The sequence below is a fragment of the Pristiophorus japonicus genome, chromosome 1 (assembly GCF_044704955.1).
Source record: "Pristiophorus japonicus isolate sPriJap1 chromosome 1, sPriJap1.hap1, whole genome shotgun sequence".
Classification (NCBI taxonomy): Eukaryota; Metazoa; Chordata; class Chondrichthyes; family Pristiophoridae; genus Pristiophorus; species Pristiophorus japonicus.
This window is the reverse complement of record NC_091977.1, coordinates 354,708,125-354,720,387: the sequence shown is the minus strand read 5'-3', so window position 1 is coordinate 354,720,387 and position 12,263 is coordinate 354,708,125. Positions and strand designations below refer to the sequence as shown.

General features: G+C 45.6%; 1 protein-coding gene across 1 annotated transcript in view; it reads right to left on the bottom strand.

The window, feature by feature from the left end:
- Positions 1-12,263, bottom strand: part of samd12 (sterile alpha motif domain containing 12) — a 394,516-nt gene that overhangs the window by 15,733 nt on the left and 366,520 nt on the right. The gene's annotated exons all lie outside the window — the stretch shown is intronic.

Sequence of the window (12,263 nt, the reverse complement as noted above, 5' to 3'; positions counted from 1 at the left end):
AAGCATGATTTCCCTTTTATAAATCCATGTTGACTTGGACCGATCCTGTCACTGTTTTCCAAATGCGCTGCTATTACATCTTTAATAATTGATTCCAGCATTTTCCCCACCACCGATGTCAGGCTAACCGGTCTATAATTCCCTATTTTCTCTCTCCCTTTTGAAAAAAATGGGGTTACATTAGCTACACTCCAATCCATAGGAACTGATCCAGAGTCCATGGAATATTGGAAAATGATCACCAATGCATCTACTATTTCTAGGGCCACTTCCTTAAGTACTCTGGGATGCAGACGATCAAGCCCTGGGGATTTATCGGCCTTCAGTCCCATCAGTTCCCGAACACCATTTCCTGACTAATAAGGATTTCCCTCAGTTCCTCCTTCCCCCTTGTATTTTCGGGAGGTTATTCGTGTCTTCCTTAGTGAAGACAGAACCAAAGTATTTATTCAATTGGTCTGCCATTTCCTTGTTCCCCATTATGAATTCACCTGATTCTGACTGCAAGGGACCTACATTTGTCTTCACTAATCTTTTTCTCTTCACATATCTATGGAAGCTTTTGCAATCAGTTTTTATGTTCCATGCAAGCTTACTCTCATACTCTATTTTCCCCCTCCTAATTAAACCCTTTGTCCTCATCTGCTGAATTCTAAATTTCTCCCAATCTTCAGGGTTACTACTTTTTCTGGCCAATTTATAATCCTCTTCCTTGGATTTAACACTATCCCTAATTTCCCTTGTTAGCCACGGTTGAGCCATCTTTCCTGTTTTATTTTTATGCCAGACAGGGATGTACAATTGTTGTAATTCATCCATGTGATCTATAAATGTCTGTCATTGCCTATCCACCGTCAACCCTTTAAGTATCATTCGCCTGTCTATCCTAGCCAAATTGCGTCTCATACCATCAAAGTTTCCTTTCTTTACGTTCAGGACCCTAGTCTCTGAATTAACTGTGTCACTCTCTATCTTAATAAAGAATTCTACCATATTATGGTCACTCTTTCCCAAGGAGCCTCGCACAACAAGACTGCTAATTGATCCTCTCTCATTACACAAGACCCAGTCTAGGATGGTCTGCTCTCTAGTTGGTTCCTCGACATATTGGTCTAGAAAACCATCCCTTATACACTCCAGGAAATCCTCCTCCACAGTATTGCTACCAGTTTGTTTAGCCCAATCAATATGTAGGTTAAAGTCACCCATGATAACTGCTGTACCCTTATTGCACGCATCCCTAATTTCCTGTTTGATGCCATCCCCAACCTCCCTACTACTGTTTGGTGGTCTGTACACAACTTCCACTAACGTTTTCTGCCCTTTGGTGTTTCCCAGCTCTACCCATATAGATTCCACATCATCCAAGTTAATGTCCTTCCTTACTATTGCGTTAATCTCCTCTTTAACCAATAACGCTACCCCACCTCCTTTTCCTTTCTGTCTATCCTTCCTGAATATTGAATACCCCTGGATGTTGAGTTCCCAGCCTTGGTTACCCTGGAGCCTTGTCTCCGTAATCCCAATTACATCATATCTGTTAACAGTTATTTGCACAGTTAATTCGTCCACCTTATTATGAATGCTCCTCGTATTGAGACTCAGATTCTTCAGGCTTGTTTGTTTAACAATCTTTTAGAATTATGTTGTATTGTGGCCCTTGTTGATTTTTGCCCTTGATTTCTCTGCCCTCCACATTTGCTTTTCTCCTTCCTACCTTTTGCTTCTGCCCCCTTTTTACTTCTCTCTGCCTCCCTGCATAGGTTCCCATCCCCCTGCCATATTAGTTTAACCCCTCTCGAACAGCACTCACAAACACTCCCCCCAGGACATTGCTTCCGGTCCTGCCCAGGTGCAGACCATCCGGTTTGTACTGGTCCTACTTCCCCCAGAACCGGTTCCAATCTCCCAGGAATTTGAATCCCTCCCTCCTGCACCATTCCTCAAGCCACATAATTCATCTTAGCTATCCTGCCATTCCTACTCTGACTAGCACGTGGCACTCGTAGCAATCCTGAGATTACTACCTTTGAGGTCCTATTTTTTAATTAACTCCTGGCTCCCTAAACTCAGCATTTTTTACCTATATCGTTGGTACCTATATGCACCACGACAGCTGGCTGTTCACCCTCCCTCTCCAGAATGTGCTGCAGCCACTCCAAGACATCCTTAACCCTTGCACCAGGGAGGCAACACACCATCCTGTAGTCTCATTTGCGGCCGCAGAAACGCCTATCTGTTCCCCTTACAATAGAATTCCCTATCACTATAGCTCTCCCCTCTTTTTCCTGCTTTTCTGTGTAGCAACGCTACTCATGGTGCCATGAACTTGGCTGCTGCTGCCTTCCTCTGATGAGTCCTCTCCCCCAACTGTACCCAAAACCGTGTGTCTGTTTTGGAGGGATATGACCGCAGGGGACCCCTGCACTACCTTCCTTCCACTGCTCTGCCTGATGGTCAACCATTCCCTATCTGCCTGAGTAACCTTTACCTATGGTGTGACCAACTCACTAAACTTGCTATTCACGACATCCTCAGCATCGCGGATGCTCCAGAGTGAGTCCATGCGCAGCTCCAGTGCTGCAATGTCAGGAGCTGCAGCTGGACACACTTCCTGTACACTGGTAGCGTCCCTGACTTCCCACATAGCACAGGAGGAGCATGACATGGGTCTGTGCTCTCCTGCTATGACTTAACCCTTAGATTAACTTAATTTGACAACAATGCCAAAGCTTTCCTACTGATTAGAAAAGAAAAAAAAGATCAAATACTCACCAATCCACCAGCCAATCACTTACCCACTTGGCTGTGACGTCATACTTTGATTTCTTTTTACTTCTTTGTTTACCTTCTGCCCCTGTCCCTGCACCAGCTGGCTCCTCGAACTCCCGCTGGCTGCTCTTATGGCCACTCCCCGATGGTTGCGCCCTTTTATGGGCCGCTCCTAGAACTTCCGCTGGCTGCTCTTGTGGCTTCTCCCAGGCGGTCGCGCCCTTTTATGGGCCGCTCCTCGAACTCCCGCTGGCTGCTCATAACAAGCACTCAGCATCTCAGTGATCTGCTGTAAGTTTTTTATGGGGGAAACGGAACTTGGATGCTCAGAAGCAATTTGATGACATTTCACAAGGGAAACTTTTGAATATGGGTAAGACACATGGGGGCTGATTTTCATCTACTGCTGTAAACCAAGCTCATGGTCTACAGGGCTGTAGTAATACCCGCCGTCCTTTATGGCTCAGAGACATGGACTATGTACAGTAGACACATCAAGTCACTGGAGAAATATCACCAACAATGTCTCCGCACGATCCCACAAATCCCCTGGGAGGACAGGCACACCAACATCAGTGTCTTCGCCCAGGCCAACATCCCCAGCATTGAAGCACTGACTACACTCGATCAGCTCCACTGGGCAGGCCACATTGTTCGCATGCCAGACACAAGACTCCCAAAGCAAGTGTTCTACGTGGAGCTCCTTCACGGCAAATGAGCCAAAGGTGGGCAGCGGAAACGTTACAAGGACACCCTCAAGCCTCCCTGATAAAGTGCGACATCCCAACTGACACCTGGGAGTCCCTGGCCAAAGACCGTCCTAAGTGGAGAAAATCCATCCGGGAGGGCGCTGAGCACCTCGAGTCTCATCGCCGAGAGCATGCAGAAATCAAGCGCAGGCAGCGGAAAGAGCATGCGGCAAACCTGTCCCACCCATCCCTTCCCTCAACGACTATCTGTCTCACCTGTGACAGAGTCTGTGGCTCTCGTGTTGGACTGTTCAGCCACCAAAGAACTCACTTCAGGAGTGGAAGCAAGTCTTCCTCGATTCCGAGGGACTGCCTGTGATGATGATGACTGCTGTAAATCAGCTTTAGATGGTTAAGAAATAATGTTATTCTCATCATAATGTGCAAATAGCATTCAGATTCTGTGGGTCACTGCATTCACATTATTCATGGACCCAGCTGCCAATTTGGGTGGGTATATGGAATTGAAAACTGCATGTAAATGACATTTAAAAGAGATAGAATAAATTAAAGGGAAGTCTCACAAAAATTCTGGAAGCCTTTAGAAAGGTCAAAAAGGCATCTCAACCTGTTAGCATCCTTTGTTAGGACTCAAAGATCAAGGGGTTAACAAATGACAGGAAAAAACAATGGGAAAGAACGCCCAAGGTGAGAACACGAGCCTACAGACAAGTGAAGAAGCAGACCAACACATGACTACCCCCTGTTTGATGACTGAAATGGAGGTGATTGCAAGGAGGGTCCCCCTGTGTCACTGCGCAGCATCATCCCCATAAATCTATATTGGAGCAGGAAATAGCATGGACCTAGTGTAAAGATCAGAAAAAGATTTGGGAAAAGTCATTCCAGCATTTTGGGGATATTATAATGAATCTTGTGCACAACGTGAGCTCACAAGACAAAGATGGGTCCTCTCGAATCAACGGCGAATTAGCTAACTGGATTGACAACAGGCTTGATAATAGGAAACAAAAGTGAATATTAAAATAGAAAAAGCTGTCTGTGTCATGACTAAACAAATTACTCTTCCGTCTGTTACAAGTCCCCTGCTGCTCATACTATCCAGAATTGATTTTGGAGGCAGGCATTTTCTGAAATCTAACATTGCAAGGCAACAAATATAAAGGACAACAAACAGCATTAAAAAAAAGTTCAGAACTCAAATCAAGCAAATAGGCTGAGCAAAGGCAGATGACTTTTGATTAAGATGCACTGCAGCAACTCGCCAAGGCTTCTTCGGCAGCACCTCCCAAACCCGCAACCTCTACCAGCTAGAAGGACAAGGGCAGTGGGCGCATGGGAACACCACCACCTCCATGGTCCCCTCCAAATCACACACCATCCTGACTTGGAAGTATATCAATGTTCCTTCATTGTCGCTGGGTCAAAATCCTGGAAGTCCCTCTGTAACAGCACTGTAGGTGTACCTTCATCACATGGACTGCAGCGGTTTAAGGCGGCGGCTCACCACCATCTTCTCAAGGGCAATTAGGGATGGGCAATAAATGCTGGCCTTGCCAGCGACGCCCACATCCCAGGAACGAATAAAAATAAATGTAACATATTGCATATTGGAAACAAATGTGTACATGATGAAAGGTCCCATTTTAAGCACACCAAGGTTTGCATCAATGAGTGCTTCCCCTTAGCGGGAGCACACCAACTTTTTCGTAAAACGTCTCCCTTTAAATAGGAGAGCATGACAAATCATTTTTTTCTTTGTTGCTGGTTTTTCAAGTTATTCACAGAGGGGTGAAATTACCAGGTGTTTGAACCAACATATCTGCCAATTACAAAAGCGAAATACTGCGGCTGCTGGAATTTGAAATAAAAACAGAAAATGCTAGAAATCTCAGCAGGTCAGGCAGAATCTGTAGAGAGAAAGAGAGTTAATGTTTTAGGTCTGTGAACCTTTGTCAGAACTGGAAAAGTTTGAGATGTGAAGTGTGCATTATCATGCTGCAATTTGGTGTGCTAGCATTAATAGAACATTCATGCATTGTTACCAATGCTTCTAAAGTTTCTCCTAGGACCAAAGTTAAATCATATCTTTGTTAATGCTAGTATTGATTGTTTTTAACATTTACTAGAGCCATGCTTAGCATTAATTGAAGCCAAGGATACAAATTAAGTTAAGCTTCCTTTCAGCTCACATCATAATAATGCCTGCTCTTAGAGCAGCATTAATGAAGTGAAGAGAGCTGACAGAGGTTGATCACAGGGAAGAATCGCTCAACTGTTTTCATCCACACAGCAACATGGGTGCATCAGCAAAACTTGCTTTGCTCAATGTGTTGAAGGAGGAGGAGATGAGTATCAGGTAGGATCCCCAATCCTCCCAGAATGGCCGGGAGTTCCTGCAATCGAGGGTACCTCTCCCGAGCTGTGCCTCCAGCAGCCAGGGAGTCAGCTATTTAAATTTCCGCCAATGTGCACTACCCATGATGTCACTGGCCACTGTTAAAGCCTCAGGCTCGGTGATGCCACCCAACCACTGCTGCAGAGAGACACGACCAAGCAGGGGCTGGAGAGATGGCAATTGGGAGGCTCGGCAATTGCGGATGTCGGCATTCAGGGAGTTTCTGAACTCGTGAGGGCTTTGAACTTAGTGGGGGGAGAAAAGGAGGAGAATGGGGGGGGTGGCGACTGGGAAATAGGGAACGGGGAAAGATGGAAATTGGGGAATCGGAGCTCGGGGGTGGGGGAATGAGATGGAGAATGGGGCATCAGGGGAAGAGATGGGGTTTGGAGGCAGTGGGAGAGAAGGGGGTCAGGGGATTGTGGCGCCGTGGGGACCAGCATTTCTCACATCATTGGGAGCAGCTGCAGTAAAGTTGTGGTGGGAGTGGCAGTGAGAGAGGAGCAGCCAGTAAAGGGGTGAGTGAAACCAGGAGACCTTACTTTGGGAAAATAGTGAACAATTGTTTCCACTCGTGGACAATTGGGGATCTAGGAAATGGAAAACAAAGATTCTCATGAGGAGAAACAAGGGGAAAGGGAAGAGGAACGTTTTTGATATCAGGGCTATTAGATCATGGGATACTTCACCATATGTGGTGATTGAGGAACAGATTAAGACTTAATTTCAAATCGAATGGGATATATATTTGAAAAGGAGGTGCCGGGGGATGGGGGGGGGGGGTGGCTGTGGTGAACGGGGGTACAGGGGAGAATGCCAGCATCGGGGGCTGAATTATTCTCTAAAAACTTTCCTTTAGCATGTCTGAGCTCAGGGAGTGGTTTAAAAATGTTGGTGCTGAGATGGGTTTCGGACAATGTGCCCTGTGAAAGCTGCCTCAAACACAGAGTCCACTACCCTTTGTGCAAGCTCTCGGTTTGGTTCAAGTCAGTCTGTGCCGTCCAGTTTTGACGTGTGAAGTCTAAGTACAGATCAGCTCTGGTTGAGTTCCCAGTTCAGAGTCGTCACCTTCACACGGAACAGTAGTGCAAACCAGTGTTCAAGATGATAGGGGGAGAGATTCGGCCTGTAAAAAGTGACATTGACTGGGAGCCTGACCACATCTTGTGCAATGCAGGGTGATTTGGGCTACGGTTTCAGGGTGAGTATCAGCGGATTATCTTCATCATAGGCAGTCCCTCGAATTCGATGAAGACTTGCTTCCACTTTAAAAGTGAGTTCTTGCCTGACTGAACAGTCCAATACAGGAATTACAGTCTCTGTCACAGGTGGGACAGACAGTCTTTTAAGGAAAGGGTGGGTGGGAAGACTGGTTTGTCGCACGCTCCTTCCGCTGCCTATGCTTGCTTTCTGGTCTTTGGTCAGGGACTCTCAGGTGTTAGTGGGGATGTTGCATTTTATCAAGAAGGTTTTGAGGGTGTCCTTGAAACATTTCCTCAGCCCACCTGGGGCTGGCTTTCCGCGTAGGAGTTCCGAGTAGAGCACTTGCTTTGGGAGTCTTGTGTCAGGCATGTGAACAATGTGGCCTGCCCAACAGAGCTGGTCGAGTGTGGTCAGTGCTTTGATGCTGGGGATGTTGGCTTGATCGAGAACACTGACGTTGGTGCGTCTGTCCTCCCAGGGGATTTGCAGGATCTTGCGGAGACATTGTTGGTGGTATTTCTCCAGTGATTTGAGGTGGCTACTGTATATAGTCCATGTCTCTGAGCCATACAGGAGGGCGGGTATCACTACAGCTCTGTAGACCATGAGCTTACAAACTTTGACCTTACAAATCCCTTTGACACTGTCCAACGTATCCATCACAGACCCAATCCACATCTGGACCGGGGTCAAGCAGGGCTGTGTCATCGCGCCAACCCTCTTCTCGATCTTCACCTCACACTCAACAAGCTCCCCGCTGGAATGGAACTAAACTACAGAACCAGTGGGAACCTGTTCAACCTTCATCGACTCCAGGCCAGATCCAAGACTGTCCCAACCTCTGTCATCGAGCTACAGTACACGGACGACGCTTGCATCTGCGCACATTCAGAGACTGAACTCCAAGTCAAAGTCAACATCTTCACTGAGGTGTATGAAAGCATGAGCCTGACACTAAACATCCGTAAGACAAAGGTCCTCCACCAACCTGACCCCGCCACAGCACTGCCCCCCAGTCATCAAGATCCATGGCCCGGCCCTGGGCAATGTGGATCACTTTCCATACCTCAGGAGCCTATTATCAGCAAGGGCAGACATCCACGACGAGGTTCAACACCGTCTCCAGTGCGCCAGCGCAGCTTTTGGCCGCTTAAGGAAGAGAGTTTTCGAAGATCAGCGGATTATAGGATTATTACCAGTTGCAAGTTGGATATCATGGCATTAGACCTATTACTAGCAGTTACATCTAAACTATCCGTGAGTTATTGTATTACTGTTGATTATGATTAGAATCTGAGATTTACCAGTATTAATATTAGTCATCAGCACAATTTCATTTGAGTTACCGCTTGCTTCTGGTGGATTCAAAGTTCCTCCCATCCTTGATTTCCTCTCTGTGAATCGCTTCCCCACCTTCGGATTCCCCCTTCCCTGCCCCGGGTTTCTTTGCCTGCTCATGGATGTCTTTCTGGTTCTTGGAACTTGTCGCGCAACAGCTACTGGTGCGAAACCACAAGCAAAAATATTCAGCTACAGGGACCCAAACTTTATAAGGTAAAAGCATTAACATTTGCAGCAGTCATGCAATCAGATGTCATGTGATCAGGTATCACATGGTCAGATGTCATGTGGTCAGAATGCCACATGATCAAACCTCCAGGAATGCCTCTAACCAGAGTTGACAACCCTAATAGCAGCTGAGGGCTAGGGGAATCCAAGGACCTAGAAGGCACTGCACTAGGATCCACTATTAACTAGTCATATTTACCAGAGCCGCCTTGATCTCACATTTTTATTAGTTAACTGATACACAATGCACAATGATGCTTGAATAATCATGCTTTGAAAACTAGTGTAATATGCCATGGGTAGAAACGATTAAATTTAAAATGAAAGAAACCAGAGGTTTGGGCCTTGCTTTTCCAAATTAAAGATACAGTCAGCAGCCTTCCTGGCAAAAAAACAGTAGACAGACAGCCTGGGAAGCAAGGTCATGTGTGGCTGCCACTGTGTGGAATGTTATGATATCTTCAGTGAATTAAAAACATAGGCCAACAGTAAGGACACCATATCTCTACCTATGGAGGCATGTTGTGATAAGTCTTGATGGACAAAAACAGATAATGTCAGGGTGTCATGAGATGAGGACCTGCCCGGGACAGGCGGGATCATTAGGTATGTGGCATCCCTGTAGTTGGACAGGGGGCGGTTTCAGGTGCAATTCAATGATTGGATTAACTGGTCCCATAGGTTTTGTTGGGAAGAAGTAGTTTAAGAAGGGGTCTCTCAAACACTTTGGTTATAGAGGCATTCAGCAAGAGGCTTGGGAACATCCACCAAAGGTCAAGGAGGGTTTCGGATTAGCGGAGAACTCACATTCGTCACACCGACCAGCTGAGCAAGCCTCGAGGCCATGTCAGAAGTGGGTTCGCCCATGAAGATCATGTCTTCTACCTAGGGCCTAACGGGTAAAATAAACCTTGATTACACTTTGTTTCACTACTGCGCAGATGCTGTAATGTATCAAATCTCACTTTCACTGAATAAATATAATTACGGTCATCAATACGAGTCAAGTTGAATCTTTCGGAGCTTAGGAGAGAAATTGGCACAGATCCAGAAACTCAACAAACAGAACAGGCTGACAATTGTTTTTGAAAGATAGGCATTTCCAGGGTACAGGCAACATCAACTGCACTTATGTGGCCATTCAAGCACCTGTGCAGCATCTCATATTCAATAGAAAAGGATAGTTTCTGAAGAGGCTTCTCAACAAGATTGAAGCCTCTGGTATTAGGGGTAATAAATTGAACTGGATTGAGAACTGTCTGGCAGGACGTAGGCAAAAATGAGTTGTAGATGAATTTGGATTTGTTTGGAGACTGGTCACCAGTGGTGTACTGCAGTAATTGCTCTTCACTGTTTTTATCAATGATTTGGATGTAGGTGTTGGGGGCACGATCTACAAATTTGCAGATGATACCAAGGTCTGTGGGAGTGTAAGGATTGCAGATGTTTCTCGTCTGTTTCAGGCAGATCTTAATGTGTTGGGAGATTGGGCTCATAACTGGAAAATTATGTTTAACTTGGATAAGTGCAGTGTTATGCACGTGGGCAGGACAAATAATCAACATTCATAAACCCTTCAGAGTAAAGCATTAAAGAAGATGGAGAAAGAAAGATTTAGGCACTCTAAAGGTACATGAGCAATGCCGCGAAGCGATAGCTAGAGCCAATAGGGTGCATTTATTGGACAATTGAGTATAAGACTAGACAGATTATTCTGTCTGAGTGTAAGTATTCTATCCTTGTACAAGACCTTAGTCAGGCTTCATTTGGAATACGGTCTCTAGTTTGGTCTCCTCACATGGTGAGTGATACTGAGGCTTTGAAAAGGATGTAGTGGAGGACCACTAGACTAATTCCCAGTACAAAGCATTTTAATTATCAAGGTAGGCTAAAAGAGTTGGAACTCTATACTTATGCAAAGCGTAGAATTAGGGGTGATTTGATTAAGGTATAAAAGATGATGAAGGGAATAGAATGTGTTCCAGTTGTCAGTTTGTTCCAATGAAATAGGTTAGGAAGCAACATTTTAAGTTATGCAAGGCCAGATGTAGGTTAGATGTCTGGAGGTGGTTCTTTTACCATTTATAGTGGACCCCTGGGACAGGCTGCCGTCTCGTACGGAGAATACTGATTTGATGAATTCCTTCAAGTCAGAACCGGACCAGTTTCTGGCTGGGGCGGACATCACCTTTTAGGTACTTCAGGGAATTCAGGGCCAGAGTGATCTCGTGGACTAGTTTCAATCACCTAGATGGGTCGGAGAGGAATGTTCCAGATTTCTTTCCCCTGCAAATAGGCCTGGGTTTTTATCTGCTTTTTTCCTCTCCCAGATCATCACATGGATTTGCGTGGTGTATGGAGTATATATATTGTGATACACAAGGTATTGCAACTGTGTGGGACAGGCTGGATGGACCAGAGGGTCTTTACCAATGTTCCCGCTAAGGTGCGCGCGCAGTAATCTGAAAGGTCCCGCGTAGGTTGCTCACCTGCTTTTACATTGTAAATACCGCGCATCAATGTTCCCTCTTATTTTTAATTTTAGGTGTGCTGTCCCTTTAAATATGCTGCGTGGCCACACATATGCGGTATCTTTTCCGCGGAACAGCTGATGAGCAGCCTATGGGGACCTCCTGATTAGAGGGAATGTTGCTGCGCATACGTAGAAATTTAAAGGGACCACGTGCTAAAATAAACAGACTGCACAGAAACAAAGCGCAGTTTATAGGGAACATTGATCTTTACTTGTCCGTCAGTGTTTGTATGTTGTAGGAATGAACAGAGCTCACTGCCAAAGAACCCTGCACGTAAATGTGCAGATTCCAGGGACTGCCCACAGCATCTGCATCTTGGGTCCCCACTTATTTTAGGATCAGAAAAGTTAAAACAGTTGGCTCTTTGTAAATTAAGAAACATAAGAAACATAAGAAATAGGAGCAGGAGTAGGCCATCTGGTCCTTTGAGCCTGCTCCGCCATTTAATATCATGGTTGATCTGATCTTGGGCTCAGCTCCACTTTTCTGCCCGCTCCTCATAAACCTTTACTCCCTTATCGTTCAAAAATCTGTCTATCTCCACCTTAAATATATTCAATGACCCAGCCTCCACAGCTCTCTGGGGCAGAGAATTCCACAGATTTCCAACCCTCAGAGAAGAAATTCCTTCTCATCTGTTTTAAATGTGTGACTATTGTGTGACTATGTCCCCTAGTTTTAGTTTCCTCTACGAGTGGAAATATCTACTCTGCATCCACCTTGGCTAGCCCCCTCATTATCTTCGATAAGATCACATCTCATTCTTCTGAACACCAATGAGTATAGGCCCAACCTACTCAATCTATCTTCATAAGTCAACCCCTCATCTCTGGAATCAACCTAGTGAACCTTCTCTGAACAGTCTCCAAGCAAGTATATCCTTCCTTAAATACGGAGACCAAAACTGTACGCAGTACTCTAGGTGTGGCCTCACCAATGCCCTGTACAGTTGCAGCAGGACTTCTCTGCTTTTATACTCTATCCCCCTTGCAATAAAGGCCAACATTCCATTTCCCTTCCTGATTATTTGCTGTACCTGCATACTAACTTTTTTCTAATCTGTTGGAACCGCCCCAG